The sequence below is a fragment of the Lepisma saccharinum genome, chromosome 1 (assembly GCF_977018435.1).
Source record: "Lepisma saccharinum chromosome 1, izLepSacc3.1, whole genome shotgun sequence".
NCBI classification, from domain to species: Eukaryota; Metazoa; Arthropoda; class Insecta; order Zygentoma; family Lepismatidae; genus Lepisma; species Lepisma saccharinum.
Window position 1 is genome coordinate 43,668,976 of NC_139229.1, and position 12,132 is coordinate 43,681,107.

At 37.5% G+C, this 12,132-nt stretch overlaps 1 long non-coding RNA gene across 1 annotated transcript in view; it reads left to right on the forward strand.

The window, feature by feature from the left end:
* LOC145994860 (uncharacterized) overlaps positions 1–7,139 on the forward strand; it is a 91,373-nt gene extending 84,234 nt beyond the window's left edge. The window contains exons 3-4 of the long non-coding RNA XR_014442398.1: positions 325–470; positions 4,965–7,139. This is a non-coding gene — a long non-coding RNA (uncharacterized LOC145994860). The remainder of the gene's footprint in view (positions 1–324; positions 471–4,964) is intronic.
* Positions 7,140–12,132: the final 4,993 nt, after the last annotated feature.

The following is a 12,132-nucleotide window of genomic DNA, read 5'->3' on the forward strand; positions in this document are numbered from 1 at the left end:
GACAAAATATTTTTGCAGTCCCTTTGTGCCATGTCACCATTGTCTTAAGTTCTATAGAACAATAAGATTAGTAGATGAAAGCCCACATTAATTGTGGTGGTAACAGGAAAATCTATAATGCAGCTGCATACCCAAACCAAGTGTCGTATTGACTTGTACCAGATGGTACAGTACAGTCTTTTGTGTTCAGATTTTTTTTCCTTCTTTATTCACAATGCAGTGCCTGTGATCAATTCATAAACAAAAGCTGTACAATGCAGGCGAGATTTTATGTTGAGTATGTTTTGCAAATGCCTCGAATTAAACAATGCATGTTGTTCTCAGGTGGCACGTAGGAGGGAGATGTATATATAGAGGAAGAAATATGCTAGTTGCACACTGAGGACATTGTCATAGAAGAAAGGACTTCATGCTCTGCTTGGATCCCTGGACAGGACGAGGGGAAGATGTTCTTCAGTAGCTTTACAATGGTGAGTAATACTATAATCATATTTCTTCATTATTTCCAGTGATGTACTCAACCCTTTCCAGCATTCCTCCTGTGGTATTTGGTACACACGTGTCACCATGCTCCCATTGTGGGATTGAAACAGTCCATGAGGGCCAGGGACTACCTACCGACTGCCGGCCTCACTCCCACCTGCCAACGTGAGATCATCCAACCAGTTAAGGAGTGACATGTGGTCAGCACAACAAACCCTTTCTTTGAGGTTGTAGTTTTCAGTGACTAGGTTATGCTACTCATTCATAGCTCCCAATTTCCTCACAATGATGAGGTCCCATACACAGGTCGAAATCTCAGAAGAAAAGCTGTTACTCTTCTCTCAAGAAGTGGGCCTCCCCGATGACGCAGTGGTAGCATTGTCGCCTTGTTATCAAGGGGTCCCAGGTTCGATACCCGGTGGAAGCACATGGCACAGTGGTTCGGATCTCACTTTAAACTCTAGGTCCAGTCCCGATTAGCCTTACTGTGCATAAAGTGGACTTAAAACACCAACTCAAACTCTTCTTCCAGGAGACTCGAACCTGTGCGCATCCCATAGCCGGAACCCAATGCATGATGCCTTAGACTGAATGGCCACAATGCAGGATTATACTACAGTATACTATAGTACACAAGTATAACTAGCTGCAAATCATGAGAAGATGTTTGAACAGTCAATTTTTCATAGCTTACACCATTAACAAGAAGTTCATAATCTTGGTTATTAGGAGTAAGTCCCACACTGTCTAGATGGTCTTCAAAATGGTCTTCTTACCTGCAATTGTCTTCATTTGTCTTACAAACATTTCAGATTCATTATTCTGCAGACCATTTCCTAAGGTCATGCATTCAAATATAAATTTAATTCAGCTAAAATGCGCCAGGTTTTGGTATTCTGATTTAAACCATTGAAATTTATATTTCCAGCCAAAACCTTAAGGAATGTTCTATGAAATTTTGAATCTAAATTATGGCAATTTTAATATACACTTAAACCTTAAATCATAGCACCACTGAGGAAAGAAGGATTCAACAATAGATTTCATTTTAGGCAAATATGTAATCCGAGGTAAAGCCACCTTGATGGCCAAACTCATGTAGTGTTAGAGTCACAATCTTTCCACCCAGGTTCCGGGTTCCAATTCGAGTATAAGTATGTGTGTTCCATTGTAATGTCCCTTCCTCAGTTTCATGTCATTAACTATTTTCAATATCTCAATTAGGCAAAAGTGGCAGGAAAGCAGCGCAAAATCCAAGGACTGTTTAAAAAGAAACTGAACTTTTACAAAATTGAGAAAATGGTAATATTCACCAGTTATTTGGACCTGTCTCCTTCAAAGTACTCCCCTCCACTGTGCACACACTGCTCCCACCATTTATTCCAGTCCTGGAATGCCTGTTGGAACTCCAGTTATGGAATGGACTGTAGATCCCATAGTGAATTCTCATTGACCTTTCTGTTGCCTGGATTCTTTGACCTTTGAGGGTTGATTTCCACTTGGGGAAGTAAAGAAATCTGTAGGTGCCAAATCAGGGGGTAGGCAGGTTATGGAACAACATGTGTGTGGTGCTTTACCTAAAGCTCTCGGACAACAAGTGAGGAATTAGTATGTGCATTATCATGATGAACCATCCAAGACTTATTCTGCCACATCTGTGGCTTATTGCACTACACTTTTTCTAGAAATTGCTGCAAGACGTTAATGTATCCCATACAGCACACAAATGTCCAAAATACATCCATTGGATATCCCTTGGATATTTGGGTGGGAAGTTCTGGTTATCCAATAGATATCCAGGAATATCCCATAGATATCCATTGGATGTCCCCGGGATGTCCATTTGTCAGCATACGTGATATCTAGAGGATATCGAGAAATGAATATGTTATCAACGTTTCTGGATCATTTTTGGACATGTTTTGGGCATCAAGGGAGACATTATATGCTTAGATATAGACAGTTTTTGTACTTACTGTGGATATGAAAAGTGCATTTTTTAGATTAGATTTGGATATTATCTGGACATAATTTTTAAATTTTTTTAGTAAAAAAATTTTGTGAAGCTAAGGGGACTTCATAGATTTGTACACATATGTTTGTAACATGCACCCCCTCTTCTCTCTCTCTCTCTCTCTTTCTGTCTTACACACACACACACACACACAATCACACACACAATCACACACATACAATACACACACAACACGAATGCACACACTCCCAAAAACACACACTCGAACGTCTACACATCCAAAAAATATCTTATATTCACACGCATTTCCATGATAAGCAGAGTATAGACAGCTTGTTCTTCACTGCCACTGTGCCACATGTACATATCGCAACTTCCTGAATTCAAACTGGCGACAACCAGTGAGACACAAAGCACTTTCGCCTGGACTTGCACGTACTTGCGTTACTCGCTGGGACACAGACAATGGCCCCACAAGTTATCCTCTGAATATCCAGGCCATAAATTGCTATGGAAGTAAAATGGATATCGCTAATATACATGGATCTTATATCCTATGAATATTCCTTGGGTATTTGTGATGCTACAAGCAAGCATTTACCCAATTATTGTCTGCATTGTATTGTAGCGTTTCTGATTCTAAGATTTTAAAAAGTTTCAATTGCTAATAAAAATACATAACAAGATGCTCACCAACAAGGAAAACAGTCACAAGCTTCTGATTCACTCAGGCCTCAGGTGTAAAACAGGCGAACTGAAAATGATTTGCATTGTTACTGAAAAAAGGTATAAAAAAGGTAAAGTGCTCCCCTGTGCTTAGCACCATGCCATGAAGGTATAGGGGGTGTGGAGGTAACACCCCACACTTTCTTGATCCGGTCGTTTGTGGGATCAAGAAAGTGTGGGGCGTTGTGTGTGTATGTGTGTGATATCGCTACTGTCTATACCAAATATAAGGAACAGGTTTTTCTAGCTTGATGCTAAGCAGGATTGACTCGATTTTAGTTTCGATTGTATTGTAGCGTTGAGTAAGGCTAAATCGAAATTTTCTGATGCTAAGAAGAAAAAAATTAAATCACTAAATAACAGGTAAATAAGTTTATAAACACTAATTCTTCAATGCAATTATTGTTTCAATTAGATGATAAAGTATAGAAAAGTTTACATAACAGAAATACTATGATCATTTTCTAAAATCAGAAACAGAACCAATTTATTTTTATTGTTGGGTATTCAGTTTTGGACAAGATCTAGCAATGTATTGGATATCCAGAATTGGACGTGTTTTGGATATCCCTTTTTGGACAAGAAATAGATATGTTTTGGATATCCATAATTGGATGTGTTTTGGATATCCCATTTTGGACAAGATCTAGTGACGTATTGGATATTTGGAATTGGACAATGTTTCTGACAGACAGTTCTATAAATGTTTGGGATATGTATTAGATATCTAGAATTGGTCGAGTTTCAAATGCCCAATTCTGGATATCCCATAGACGTCCAATGGATATCCAGAATTGGATATCTAATGAACATCCAATGGATATCCATAATATCCATGGATCTGCTCTGGACATTGTGGAAATCCAATGGATATCCCTTGGAGATTTGTGATGTGTGGGTACTTCATGTACGGTGAGACGACGATTTGCACTTGTGACTTCCCGCACCCTTTCCACGTGATCGATGTAAAGAGAGGTGGATAGATGGGCATCCAGATTTTGCATCGTTCTCGATGGAGGTTTGAAATCTCTGAAATATCTGTAAGACTGTGTTTGACTGAAACATTGCTCGGCACAGGCTTCATGTAACATGTCGTACTGCAATTTCACACAGAATATTTCACACATACTCACTGCTCCTAAAAATCCTTCATGGTAGGGTAGCTGAAAATTGCTGCATCCACTCAACGAAATCTACTGTCTTACTGCATAGAACCACTTAGTGGTATAAATTAATTCAGTGCAACAGCTTTGAAACTGGGCCAAGTTAATAACTAAGGACACCGCTAGGCTGTCGGTTCTCTTCATTGAATTTACATACCAACTTTACAAAAGGAGTTCAGTTTCTTTTTTAACAAGCCTTGTAACAAAAAAAAATACAGTAATCTGAGGTTATGTTGTAGCTGTCTAATGTTTGTCATTTTTTCCCTTCTCTGTCCACTTGGAATGCCACAAATCTTCATTTTTTCTGTAATTTATTCTTTCGAAAACACAAATGACTGAAACAATTTCCAGGCAATGAATTTCTACCTTCCTTACTCCTCTCCCCAATTCCAGGAAGATCAAGAGTAGCCTTGTTATGAATCACTTACTTGCAATGGAATTTTAGTAATGGAACAGTTTGGATTAATATGTTTTAGAAATTAATATTAGTTATATTATAAAAGAAGTCAGTGAAACAGAATAATCAAAAAATACCTTTTGTGTATCACACAATCCATACGTATTTTTTGTTATTGTGATATATAAAATTTAGACTGAAGCTACTTTTGTATTTTCAGGTCAATTGATTACTACTTTAACCAGAAGAAGAGAAGGCAAGATGTTGCATAGCCGAGGGCATATGAATCGGCTGTGTCACATCGGGCCACCTTAGCTTCTGGAATATCACCTTGGGGCTCTGAAACATTAGGATATATATTTGAATGCAGTGCCATGGAACAGGGCCATAAGAGAACTTCCAATATCAGTTGCTGCATGGTGCAAGTATTGTAGTAAGTCAAATATTCACAACTAGCATAGTGTTTTATATTGAATTGAATTTACTCATGAAGAGAATGTAGAATAATTGTGAGTTCATAATATTCATTATTATATGATGGCCTAATAACTAGAGCTACACATTTATGGTGAATAGAAGATCAAGATTTCGGTACAAAAACTGGGCACATTTCGGGATGAACGGTATATAATATTGACATTTTGGTGTTAAAATGATGAATATAATCATAAATTTGATTAAAAAACTACACTTATTACAAAAAAAAAAAATAACCTTTTCCCTTGTAAGAACACATTTATGTAGTTGTCAGAGTATTAAGTTTATTCCTGCATAATGGAGTCTAGTTTTGCAACTCAAATATTTACAGCAGAATTAATTAATTTTCTGTGATTTGCATAACTCACAGGATAATTCAGACTTCAGAAAGTGTTGTGTCAGTAAATAACCTCTAAATTTCATGGTTAAGAGTTTTTTTTTCTCATTTTACACTTCATTTCGCATCATTTTGTGACAAAACATGGTAGGAAAATGCTTGATTGATTGTTTTAATGTATTTTACTTTGCTTTTCTGCCACTTTTGGCTAATCGCAAAGATGAGGATGTGTGATGATATGATGAAATTGATGAAGAGACACTCACAAACACCCATGTCCAGGCTGGGATTCAAACCTGGAACACCTGGCGTTGCAGAGCACTGTGCTAACTACTCTGTCACAGAGGCTGGCAGTAGGAAAATGCACCTCACACCTTTGCAAAACATGAAAAATGACCATTACAATGTGTTATTTCACATTTCATGGTTCCGTCAGAAACAAAATATGCATGTCTCTACTCATAACCACTTCATTAACAATAGTTTTTTCAACTCTAGAAAAATGATATGGTGCCTGAAGTGGAAATTGTTAGGTATGCTTTAGCCTTGGGAATAGCTGGGTGGGTGCTTCTATGTTTAACACAGCGACAGTGAGACCGGCAGGGAGACGCTTTGCATAAATGTTCCTAGCTGAAGGGATACCATCCTCCCGTATTCCCCCTCAATTTGAGCACTGCTAATGCCAGAAGTTAAGCCACATATTTCACTCAATTACTACAATTGAACATCCCTTTACATCAAAACTATTGTTATTGTTCTCAATAATGACAGTGGTGTCAACAAAAAATTTCCATCATAATTTAGAATTTATTCTTATTTGGTTCAATTGCCAAATGCATGTGGGAAGAAATTACATACATAATGCCTGAAAATAACAGAAAATCCTGTTGTTAATCAAATATAAACAGTGGGTATGTGTGTGTGTGTGTGTTTTCATCTTACAGTTCTTGTAACCTTCTTGCATGATCATAGTTTCTCACACTTTAATTACAAAATATCAGCTAACTTTTTTTTTTTAAGATAGTGACCATAATTTTCCTCTCTTCCATAATAACTACTGAGAGGTACTTGAAGTCTACAAACTTAGTTGCAAATATTTGGCAGGATGAATGCTCATATTATAGTTTGGCACTAGCTGGTAGCTTTTTAGTGATTTTTAAATTTCTGTGACATAAATTTTAACCTTTAAACCCATTTCATGTTGTTTTGAGTCCAATAACACATTTTTATGAGATAAAAGAAGGTAAAGGTCTCCATGCATATATAGCACACTGCAATGAAGGCTCATTTATGGGATGTGGGAGCAGGGGCCCACATATTCTCAATCTCGGCCATTTTGAAGGTGATGTGATCAGCCTTTACCCCTCCCTGATTGCCCCCCCCCCCCCGGTGGCTGTTTATTTGAGGCTGGGTGAACCACAGAGCTGCTCAGTGACGTGCGGTGATGTCAACACTTGGGATAGCAATTAGTGGCCTGCCCAAGGGAGGTTGGTGTGGGTCATAATCCCCCTCCCCCCTTTAGGGCCCAGTATTCCTAAAAATAGGACGTCAAAGAAAGGAAAGGATTGCAAAATGAGGAAGGACTACTGAAAAGAAGCACGTGTTAATCCCACCCACTTTCGAAAATCCAAAACATGTTGATTTGACTATTAAGCCAGAGATCCTGGGTTCAAACCCCGACCTGGGCATGGGTGTTATTTGTGTTTGTCCCTTCATCAATTTTATCGTACCATCTTGACGATTAGCCAAAAATGTAGGAAAAGCGAAGTAAAACAAAGCAAATGATACAATCAATCAATGATTTGATTTATGCTACTTAGCGTCGCTGTCACATTTGGTTAATCACGAAGATGGTACAATACAATTAATGAAGAGACAAACACAAAAGACACCCATGCCGAGGTCGGGGTTCGAACCCGGAACTCCTGGTGTCATAGCGTGCAGTGATAACCACTAACCTGCGGTTGGTTGATTTGGTATTTAAGTCCACTTTATGTACATAAAAGCTAATCGGGACTGGACCCACAGTTTAAAGTGGGATCCAAACCACTATGTGCGTCCACCTGGTACCGATCTGGGGCCACTTGCACTCCCCCACGGAGGTCGGCCAACAACAAAGATGAGTGGAAATCTCTAACTATTCGGATACTTGCGTATCGGTAAAGCAAACTGCGTATTTACGCAGTGGTACGTAAATTTCAATTGGATTTTTGAAACACCATATTTGCATATGATTAACGTTTTTCCAAAAAAATTGCATTGCTTGATTTCCCTAATTTCTTCATCTCACGATCTCGTTACTGAAGGATCCGGGCTCGAGCCCTGGCCTGTGCATGAGTGTTCCTTTGTAACCACTTTTCATCCGTTTAATTTAATCAACGTTTATCGTCATGGCAGAAGTTAGGTAAAGTGATGGAAAAGCAACGCTAAAGAAAGTAAAAAAAAAAGTAAAGTAAAGTGTTCCCCTGTGCATAGCACCACGCCATGAAGGCGTATAGGGGAAAGGAAAAAGAAAATACAAATAATTTCCTCCCAATGCATCTGCAGGGCACTGTGAAATCAGGAGTCCAGAGTTCTCTGTTTATGATTGTCCCTCCTGACTTCCATAAGCTCAGTAGCTACTTATCGCGATTAAATCTATACAGCTAGAAAAAGTGATGGAAGGTGGAAAAAATTAAATATATTAGAGGGGATGAACAGGTAACAAAACACACTTTTTTGTAGTTTCTTCAACAATATTCATTTGGCTTTTTTAGTTCTGGGATACATTTTACATTCCAAAATATTTCATTATTCACTGCCGAGTACAACACATAGGAACAAGAATGCCCGCTCGTCACGGGTTCGAATCCTGGCCTGAACTGTTCTTTGTGAGGTCCCGTCATCAATTTCATTATATCATCACTCATCCCCATTTTCGCGATAACCAAATGTAGCAGAAAGGTGAAGTAAAATGAACCAAACCAACAACAACAAATAGAACGCGTGTTTTCTTGTCCAAATTAATACATCAGTATTTATGACTGCTTAGCTTACCCATTTTTTATTGGAGGCCAAATTATTAGTATATTTAAATAAAACACTACTAAAACGAGAGTGAGAGAGAGCGTGAGCAAATATTTGTTATTTAATAAATATATATTCCATATTTGAAAAAAAGAGAAAAGAAACCATAACATTTTTGTCTGCACATAATACAAGTACGTTCCCATTCATATACAAATAAAACTACATCCCATATTATACATACATATTGTATGTTTAAAAGGTTGTGTAAATACAGAGAACATAAGTACTGCAGAAAATTTTCCCCTGAGTTCTTTAGAGGATTTACAAAGGAATCGAAGGGAAACCTATTCCCTATCTGTCCTATAGGAGATAGACTGGAGAACCTGAAACAACAGGCTTTCAACCATGGGAGCGGAGGGCGAGGGTGCAAGGGAGGTACAGGCAGAAATCTTCCCTTTCCCTTCGGGCAGTTGTTTATACCTGGATCTGGTAAGGCGGAAGAAGAGCCAGCTAGGGTATTCAGCCTTGCCAGCTGATCACATCAAGGGACGAGAAGCACGTGGAAAGAAATGTTGCATATGAACTGAGGCTTCAAGATAATAAATATTGTGATTTGAAAATAATTAGAGACGTGAGATTGATTGATCTATCTCTGCTAGACTAGCTACTCCTCAGTGCACGTCACTGGAGCTGCTTTATGTGAGGACAGGGACAAAAAAAAATTCGACCTTTACTCTGTGAACCGGTAATTATTTTCTAGTTTAAGAAGTCTCAAAACTTTAAAAAAAGGGCAGTTGTCAAGACCTTTGAGTAAGACTTCTTGACTCCAGCCAATGAAGCAATGACAGTGCAAGAAGGTAGCAGCAAAGGATACAAATGACCTCCCCCATCCTCAAAGAATATTCCCCAAATTCATTTTGCGGGTGTCATTTGGTTCCTCCCAAAATGTATTACAGTGCAACACTGGATGAAATGTCAATATTCAGGTCACCAAGCTCTTGAAAGAGAGTAACTCAACATGACATGACATGACGTTTATATGTTGCAATGAACTTAACAATACTCAGGAAAGGGGTCATTTTTAATTTACAAGTTTTAGAATTTCATGTTCACTTCATACCATTTTTTTACAGTGCATTTTAAAGATTCTTTTTTTGTCATACGTAATTTGTCCATAAGAATCAATTAACATGGACCAGGTTAAAATAATTCTTAGTTATGCCTATGCTTTTGTCCTGTACAGTAGAAAGAACATATTGAAAATAGAAGAACATTTTAACAGGAACTAATGGAAATTTCTAGACATAAAATGTAAAGTTGTCCTCCTCCGTGGCCATGCAGTGTAAGGTACTGTGATTTGGACTCCAACTGCGCGATGGCATGGGTTCTAGTCCACCTGGGTTCAGTCTCTGTATAGGACTGGTGGCAACCCACCATCGTGGGGCAATTGGGGAGCTACGAGTGAGTAGCGTAACCTGGTCTTGGAACACTCCTGTAATGGCTGAGGTTTCGACGTGCTGACCACATGTCACCCCATTACTGGTTGAGGATCTCCACACCTCTAGGTAGGATTGTGAGAGGGAGACTGGCGGGCGGGAGATAGGTGAAGGCCCTTACGGGCTGTAGAGCCATAGGTTATTAAATTGTAAAGTTAATTGAAAATAATGATCTTTCTTGGGAGGCAGGATGTGTTGAGTGGACGACCAATGATCTTGCTAAACAAGGAACCACATTGAAGGCCCAGCCCAGGCATTCCTTTAAGAGTGTCTCTTCATAAATTTCATATAATCATCATTACTCATTATCATTGTGATTAACCAAAAATAATAGAAAAACAATACATAAATTCAAGTTCATATCTATTGCCTACTATATAGTTTTTTTTGTGCTTATAAATCAGCTTCTCAGTCATACCCATAACTAATTTTGTTACTCAACACATAGAATGCTAATTTACTTGTAAAATTTAAGTAATATTTGTATTTTCATAACGCTAATTGTTTGTCCAAGCATATGTTTCACTCAGATATTTTGTAATATTTGAAAAACATGTGGATGATATGATGAAACTGATGAAGGGACGCTCACAAAGAACACCCATATGCAGGATGGGATTTGAACTGGGAACCCTGGTGATGTAACATGCTGTGATAACCACTCCACCATGGTGGTTGGCTTTTTTGAAGCTGTTGAATATTCATAACCTTTTTCCAAAATATTTATTGATTCAACTGTCAATTGGTAAAAGGTTTCTGGTTTGTGTTTGCATATAAGTAACACTGTTAAGCCTTGTTTCCATGTTAATAAAACAATCAAATGCTGACCAAGGCAAAATTTATTGTAGAAAAAATTCTACACGAAAACATAACATTTCCACCCTCTAACAGGGTCTTCTTCAGACAAATTTAAATTATTGTGAATCTTTTGTCTGAAGATTCCTGTTAGTGCATATAAGCTGTGGAATTTTGCATTTGATACCTACACTTGGTGTAAAAAGTTGTGATTCATCAAAGGGACTATTGTGAACCTCAATACATTGCAGATATATTGGATTACATACTTTCTGAGGATGTAACGTCATATAAGATGAACAGAGACAGAAAATTTAACTCTCTGTTCCATTTTCTGTTGCTGAAAAATGAGAATATCTGATGGTAAATGTACATTTCATTTATTACATATAAAAGGATAAACATTTCAAATAGGCTTACAATACAATATATTTACTTTATTCATACCAACTCTAATTCACTAAAAATTAGAAACCAATTAATTAACTGATAATGGTACTCATAAGTTTACAGATAATTTTAATCAATACATATAAAAACTTGTTACTGACGGAGATTATTATGTAATTCTATACTATTTTTTATGATCTGGAGAAAAATATATTTATAAATTGACAGAAACATTTCAGTTGTTAATTTAAGTAAATGTAAATATAAATAAGAGTAACACATAGAAATTATACAATTTAAACCACTTTGATACTCTTGTTTTGTTACATAATATTTATAATGTATTTTCAAATTGGGCTAGTTCTTCTTAGGCAGGTTATTAAAATTTTTTGCTAACATCATATAATTATTATTATTTTATACAGGGAGACACATGGTCAACTTTTCTGCAGAGTGGAGGCTAGTATGAGGGGCAAAGAGAGCTTGTCTGCCAGCAAACAATGCTACATCAGCATAACTGAAACTGCTAGGTGCATAATGAAATAAGCTCTTACAATTACATGGACAGCTACAATTAAAATTAGCACGTATCTGGTTACAAGAGGTGTTGGAAATGTTGTGCTCCTGCTTCCACACATTTATGACATTTTTTAAGGAAATTTTCACTAACATGCATCAGTTCCTCTTCTGAAATTGCTTCAATATGTCTGCTGATGTTTTCTTTCAATTCTTCTAATGTATGGCTTCAGGTTTAAATGTTTGGTAGCTCCCCACACAGACATCATGGAAATGTCTGTTTCTTCTGCAAAGGGCCTGAGAGATTTTTGAGGAGAGAATTCTGATTGTGCTCCAACATCGTCTAATTTGTCCTCAGTAAGCACACA